The sequence below is a fragment of the Oryzias melastigma genome, unplaced genomic scaffold (genome assembly GCF_002922805.2).
Source record: "Oryzias melastigma strain HK-1 unplaced genomic scaffold, ASM292280v2 sc00340, whole genome shotgun sequence".
Lineage (NCBI taxonomy): Eukaryota > Metazoa > Chordata > Actinopteri > Beloniformes > Adrianichthyidae > Oryzias > Oryzias melastigma.
The window spans coordinates 90,070-97,909 of NW_023416938.1; the positions used below are offsets into that span (position 1 = coordinate 90,070).

The following is a 7,840-nucleotide window of genomic DNA, read 5'->3' on the forward strand; positions in this document are numbered from 1 at the left end:
TCAATAACTATTTTATGGCTATAAAACTTCTACTGCAGGTACAACTGCGACACACAAAAAAGCATCAAAAATAACCTGATAAAATTACAATATTATTTAGGAATATAGCAAAATTTTACTCACCAAAAATCCGGATTATTTGTACACAAAATCCATCCTCCTTTCTTTCCTCAAGAAGATTTCAATCACTCTGTCGTGCAGATTATCCGTGCGTTTCAGTTCCATCAAGAAGTCCTTTTCTATCACCATGGAAGCTAATGCTGAAAGTCGAGCCTGCCCTGACGTATTTCTGGCATAAGTTTGAATTCTCTTCAGGGCTGAGAATGTCCGTTCAACAGAAGCAGTGGACACTGGGATGGTCACCGCCAAACACACAAATGTGTACAGCTGCCCCATGCTCTCTTTCAGATTTTTCAGCTGAAGGAAGTCGAGGAGATCAATGGGAGATTTTCCTGCAAAATCATCCATGGCATACATGACAGTCAGTTCTGTTCTCAGCCGAGATGGAAAAGTGTTCCGTGGCTCTGGGATAAGCTGGAAGAGACTACATGTGGGAAATTTCTCTGGTATTCCTGAAACTTCTGGGGATCGAGGAGGGTGACAAAGATCAGTTTTTCGTGGTCTTGAAATCTGTGTCTGGCAAATAATATTGTCCAGAATCCTGCCGTGGAGTTGGCGGTAGTGCGCGTGAGGATCTTGCACTGGACCTCTTCGTGCGCTCGCAGCGCCCGTGGTGCGTTCAGTGGCCTCGTAGATTTCCTCGTATTGGCTTCTCTCTCGCTCAACGGTGTCACAGAACTCCTTTACCCTTGCCAGACAAAACTGTACATCCAGTTTTTTGTTCTTCAGTATTGAAAAGAGCACATTTGAGTACTCAAAAATGCAGTTAAATGTGTAATCAAAAAACAAAACTCAAAATCATCCAAACGTGCGTTAAATCTATCAGCACAGAGTCCTCATCATACTCGTCATGATGCTCCAGAATGTGATGAAACAGTTCCTTTAGAGCATCTTTCTTCTCAAAGACTGTATTGACCACTCTGGATGTGTACGGCCACCGTGTTGGTGCCACGCGAGGGAGACGTCGCTGCAGATTTCATCCAGTAGTTGCGTGCGTCGAGGCGATCTTGAAAAAAATGCAACAAGGCCATTGAGGTGGGCGAAAAAGATCTTGCATTCTTTAAGCTTTGAGGCCCCCTGAGTCAATACTAAATTGAGCCTATGTGCATAGCAGTGTATGAATAAAGTCAAAGGTGCTCTCTCCTTAACTTTAGCCTGCACCCCATTTAATCCAGAAGACATGACCGCTGTGCCATCAAAACACTGTGCCACAACTTTACTCAGACATTCGTTTTCCACCAAAAACCGGATAATGAGACATGCATTGTCATCGGCTCGCTTCCCACTGGTAACATCTTCAAATCTGACAAACCACTCCTTGACACCTGTGTCCGTTACATAACGCAGAACCAGTGCGAGCTGCGCTGCGTTACTCGCGTCTGTCGTCTCATCCACCACAACAGACACAAACAGAGCTTTATTAACTTCCCTTCTGATCTCCTCCATCACTTCAGCAACAGCACTGATCAGCTCGTTTTGTATTTTCCCCAACGTCCCACTAAACCCTTTATTAGTGGACAGGTGGTAAATCCGTGTCGCTGTCAGCAATTACAGAAAGAAGCTCCACGTAGTTTCCTCTGTTTGTGGATCCAGCGCTTTCATCGTGACCCCGAAATGAAAGTTACTGCTTGCCCAAAAAATTTACACAGCCTATCAGTTTTTTCAAGATTTCCCTGTTTTTCTTCACCTTTTCGTTATGGAGCTCCGTTTCCCTGCACACTTGCTCAGCTGTAGATCCACTCTGGTTTCTCCAAAGGTTTTGGAGAGCACCGTTGCTTGAAAGTGTCTGGGGGTGCTTTGATGCCTCGTTGCTGCCTTGGTAAAGCAAGACAAATTCTCAAATCCAGTGTGGCTCCAAGCACCATGCCGATCAGAGGCAAATAACAAGCACTCCAAGCAATACAATTTACAGCGTTCCTCGGAGCCAAGTGTACCGCTCGTAGCTAGTGGACTGAAAGTGGCGGACAAATCCTTTTCCTGGTTGTGACAAGCTTGGGAGCTTCGGAGTTGCCCGACCTTGCTTAACAATGTCCAGCTTTTCTTGAAAAGTCTGTCTTGAAAATGGCTTTGACAGTAAGTCTGCAACCAAATCCATTTCTTCTCCTCCTTCAGCCATTGTGGGTTGATAAAACAGCTATTAAATTTGATATATTTGTTTGTGCAGCTCGCTGAGTCGCTACAGATGCAGTTTGCTAGCTCTGGCTAGTACACTCTCTGACTATACAATCAACGCGTGTGAAAATGCTGATGTTTCCGTGCGCCTGCTAGAGGGCCTTGGTGTCGCCTACTCCAAATCTGATTGGTTGAAGCAACAGTTTGGTCGACATTTATTTTTTGCTACAGGGCCCACAGAACTGATTGTGAAGGCCTCCAGACAGATTTCTTTGACCCTAGCAACAAATAGTGCTGAAATGTGATTGGTTAAATGCTTGGCTTCGGAGAACTGGCAAGATGGCCCCTGTGTTCGGCTCAGCCACTGCCAGCAGGAGTTTTCCACAGAAATTACCGACTCTTTTTATTTCTGTTCTCTTGGTTTTATTTTATGTGAACTGTGTTTTAGCTGCTTTAATTTGTGACCATTGTACACTGCTGTCTATCGGACTGTCGCTGATTGGAAAAGATACCTCGTCTCCCTGCGCCGCCGTTCTCCGCTCCCTGTGTCCGGCGTCTCCAGAAGGTTCCCAGACTGTAGCCTTTCCGGGACTTCGTCGACCTCGGTGGAAAAGGAGAGGGAAAAGATCTGGCGTCCAGGTGAAAATCCGACTGCGGTGGAAACGCGGGGCTTCCAGAAGACGTCGCCGAGCATTCCTGGCTAGCTGGCAGCGGGACTCCGATCACTCATCTCTCATCGAACTCTGCCCGGCTGGATTCTCCTTCATCTGTCGGCCTCTGCCATCGGGTCGCGGAGGGGGAGTCGCCGCGGTGTTCCGGAGTCGTCTCATGTGCCGCTCAGTAAGCATCGGTCAATTCTCATCATTCAAACTTCAGATGATTAAGGTCGGAGATAAGGACCCCTTTTACTGTGCTGTTGTGTACTGTCCACCTGGACCAAACAGCCTGTTTTTAAACGAGTTTAGTGACTTTTTATCTTCCACCATGAAGCTGTCTAAGATGATTGTGCTGGGTGACTTTAATTTTCATAATTTTAATAGCTCTGATGATTCCGACCTCTTTACCAGAGGTTTCAGCAGTGTCATGGACTCTTTTAATTTTACTCAACATGTGTGTGGGCCCACACATGTTAAAGGTGGCACGCTGGACCTCGTTTTTACTCTAGGAGTAAATATCTACTGGAATTTTTCTGAGGACGTTTTTATTTCTCATCATCATTGCATTTTTTTTAACCTGTCATTTTCTGTTTCACTTTTACCTGCACGCAGAGAAATCAGCTCTCACATCTTAAACTCCTCCTCAGCTGACGCCTTTTCTAATGCTTTTAATTTGGTTTTTCCTCCGTGTACTGATGTCAATGCTTTACTCTGTCTTTTTAACAGTCATTGTCGTTCCACTTTAGATGAAGTCTGTCCCATAAAAAGTAGACTGGCCCCTGTCACAAAAGCATCTCCCTGGATAAATGACAGTATACGGCGTCTAAAACAGTCCTGCAGGAAAGTTGAACGTTTATGGAAGACAACTCCCCTGCATGTTCATCTCCTTCACCTTAAAGATCTTTTAGTTTCTTTTAACAATGCTGTTAGTTAGATAGTGGACCACCATATCCTAATATCTAGGCTCCAGAACCTGGTGGGGATTCGAGGTACCGCTTTAGATTGGTTTAGGTCTTACCTAACAGGACGGACGATGTGTGTCAATCTTGATGGTTTTAAATCTAGAACAGCTGGGGTGTCTTATGGAGTCCCAAAGGGTTCTGTTTTGGGGCCACTTCTGTTTTCTTTGTATCTCCTGCCATTAGGGTCCATTCTGAGAAGACACGGTGTTTCTTTTCACCTGTATGCTGATGATAGTCAGATATACCTGCCATTGAAAAAGATGGACGGCTTCTCAGCTAGCCCGCTCTTTTCATGCCTTGCAGAGATTAAGGACTGGTTGGCCCTAAGTTTCCTGAGCTTGAATGAGAACAAGACAGAAGCACTTATGTTTGGACCAAATGATCGCAGAGGGTCATCTCCAATCGATCTGGGTCATTTGACTAACTTTTTAAAATCAACTGTTTCTAATTTAGGTTTTAAGTTTGATAGTCATTTTAAGCTTGATCATCAGGTCAGCTCAGTGGTGAAAACAAGCTTTTATAATCTTCGGCAACTCTCCAAGGTGAACCCTTTTTTATCTCCTGCACAGTTTGAAACAGTAATCCATGCCTTTATCACGTCTCGGCTGGATTACTGTAACTCACTTTACCTTGGACTTAGCCAGACGTCTCTCTCACGCCTCCAACGTGTTCAAAATGCAGCTGCTCGCCTCTTGGTTGGAGGACGTAAGAGAGACCACATCACGCCGATTTTAGCATCGCTCCACTGGCTGCCTGTACATTTTAGAATTCATTTTAAGATACTTTTATTTGTTTTTAAGTCTTTACACGGTCTGGCCCCCTTGTACCTCTCTGAGCTGCTTTCTCCTTATTCGCCGGCCCGATGCCTTAGATCAGCTGACCAGCTCCTTCTGGAGACACCGAGGTCCAGGCGTAAGCTCAGAGGGGACAGGGCCTTTGCGGTTGCTGGCCCCAGGCTTTGGAATTCTTTGCCATTGTTTATTAGAGAAGCACCGTCGTTATCCATTTTTAAAACGCGTCTAAAGACTCATTTTTATGCCCTGGCTTTTAACCCATCTTGAGACTGCTGCTGTTTTGTACTGTTATTTTACTGCTTCTATTTTATTGTTTTATTTATCTATTTGTCTTGTCTTAGTGTGACTGTCTTTTATGTTTTTAGTGTTCAGCACTTTGTTTTAGCTATCTGCTATGTGAAAGTGCTATATAAATAAAGCTGAGTTGAGTTGAGTTGAGTAGAGATGCAAGAGCTGCATATTTTACCAATCTCATTTCAAAAAGCAGAGGGAATCATAAGGTGCTGTTCAACACCATTAGTGAGATTGTAATGCCTCGCCCACCTGCTATCCCCATCCACTCAAATGATGATTGTGAAAAGTTTTTATCATTTTATTGAAAAAGTCAGGTCGGTGAGGAACTCTCTGCATCTCACAGCTGCTTCTTTTTCTAGTCCTAGTCCACCTCGACCTGTGATCTTAGATACGTTTTCACCTGTTTCTCTCCCTGAGCTGGTCAGATTAGTGGGCACAATGAAGTCGTCTTCCTGCTCACTCGATCTGCTACCAACACCTTTGCTCGAAGATGTCTTTCAGTCCATTGGTCCCTGCGTCCTGTCCATAATTAACTCATCTCTGCTGTCTGATCAAGTTCCCTAGCTGTTTAAGGAAGCTGTCATAGCTCCTCTCTTTAAAAAACCTGGGCTTGACCCCTCCCTCCTGAGCAGCTACAGACCCATTTCTAATCTGTCCTTTATTTCAAAGCTCTTAGAAAAAGTTGTTGCTAAAAAACTCACAGCTGCTTTAGACAGACACGCCATTCTGGATCAGTTCCAGTCAGGTTTTCGTAGAGCTCACTCCACTGAAACAGCTCTTCTCAGAGTCACAAACGACATCCTGATGCAGAGTGATGCAGGAAACTGCTCCGTGCTGCTACCACTGGACTTAACCGCAACCTTTGACACTGTCGACCATCACGTCCTCCTAGACAGGCGGAAAAACTGGGTTGGGGTATCTGGATATGCTTTAGACTGGTTCACATCATACCTCACTGGCAGATCCTTCTCCGTGATATCCTCCAAGTTTAAGTCCTCCTCTGCATCCCTCAGTTTTGGTGTGCCACAAGGCTCTGTTTTGGGACCATTACTGTTCATTTTATATTTGTTGCCTTTATATCATATTTTAAGTTCTTTTAATGACATTTCTTATCATTTTTATGCTGACGACATTCAGCTTTATGTGTCTTTTAAACCACAGGATGTTTTTAAAATACAGATTTTACACAAGTGTCTGGATTCTGTTAAGAGTTGAATGAATGATAACTTTCTCCAACTGAATGAAACCAAAACTGAGGTCCTCGTCTGTGCTCCTGACAAATACCACCCCCAGATAGTCCAGTGGCTCGGTCCACTCTCCTCTTTTGTCAGGTCATCTGTTAGAAACCTCGGTGTAACCCTAGACCCAGTTTTAACTCTCGACTCTCACGTCAGTACACTTGTTCGTTCTTGTTTTTATCATCTGAAAAACATTGCTAAACTGAGTCCAGTTGTGTCACGTTCTGAGATGGAGATGCTCATTCATGCTTTTATTTCTTCTCGTCTTGATTATTGCAACTCCATCTTCACATGCCTCAGTAAAAAATCTTTAGAACGTCTTCAAGTTGCCAGAATGCTGCTGCAAGGCTTTTAACCGAAACTTCTAAGTACTCACACGTCACCCCACTGCTGATCCAGCTGCACTGGCTCCCTGTCTGCTACAGAGTGCAGTTCAAAGTCCTGGTTTTAACATACAGAGCTGTAAATAACCAAGCACCAGTCTACATAAAGGACCTTGTGCAGCCGTACACTCCCAGCAGGTCACTCAGATCATGTGACCAGGGCCTGCTGGTTGCCAAAAGAACACGGTTAAAAACTAAGGGTGACAGAGCCTTTGCAGCAGTAGCTCCATCCCTCTGGAACTCCCTACCTCTCAGCCTTAGATCTGTTTACTCAGTGTTTTCTTTTAAAATGCAGCCAAAGACACATCTTTTTAAAATTGCTTTTTCTTAATTCTGTTTATGTCCTGTTTTTATATTTGGTTTTACTTGTGTTTTATTCTGTGTTTTACTGTAAAGCACTTTGTGGTTTTTATCTCGAAAGTTGCTATATGAATACAATTTATTATTATTATTATTATTATTATAAATATGAAAATACTCGTCTGGAAGCGCAACCAGGGGGCAAGCAATGAAAGGAAGCAGACAGACCATTTGGAATGATTGAATACGTATTCATGGACAAAAGGCCAACAGAGAAGGCCTTGCAGGCCCTGACGGCCCACCACTGTTAGAATATTAGATACAATTATAAGTGATCAAGAAGGTCAATAATGACGATATTAATTTGCTGTAAAAGTGAAAATACTGGAATCCTAATTTGTAACTCAAACTTCACCAATTAACTTTATTTAAAAAACAAATGAATAAAAAAATAATAAAATTGTTCCTGAGCATTTAAAGACTCATCTTTCATAAGATTTTTCTTTTTTTTTTAACTTGTCCAGTCCAACAGATGCGGGCTGAGAGCCTCATGTGTTGGGCAGATTTTACTGTCACAACAGGGATTTATTGAGTATAAATTCCTGTTGTCTTTCATGCTAAGCTTTATTTATCATGTTTTATTTTATTTTATTTTATTTATTTTATTTGTTGTTGGACCGGACGGAAAAAAGGAGGGGGTGGGAGAGAAAGAGAAGAAGATGGCAACAGAAGGAAGCAACATCATAAAACAACCAGGACTAAGTGATAAGCTAGAATGGGCGGGGCCTGTCTACACACACACTCTATAGTTACACACACACCTGTTGGCCAAAATAGTCTCCACATTTAAACTAGTCAATGTATTCAATGCAACTGTAACTTCAGCTCACACTCTCCATCATACAAACCCATTCAGATAAAGACTTTCATTCTGTCACACAAACTATTAGTGCTAAGGTGAGCTGACACCTGTGCTCAGAT

General features: G+C 43.3%; 1 long non-coding RNA gene across 2 annotated transcripts in view; it reads left to right on the forward strand.

The window, feature by feature from the left end:
• The window catches only part of LOC118598328, a 38,476-nt gene that overhangs the window by 9,693 nt on the left and 20,943 nt on the right, over positions 1–7,840 (forward strand). The window contains exon 1 of one of the 2 annotated variants that reach the window (XR_004947454.1): positions 373–3,072. The exons of the other annotated variant lie outside the window; for it this stretch is intronic. This is a non-coding gene — a long non-coding RNA (uncharacterized LOC118598328). Of the gene's footprint in view, positions 1–372; positions 3,073–7,840 lie in introns of those variants that run through there. 2 annotated transcript variants of the gene reach the window in all.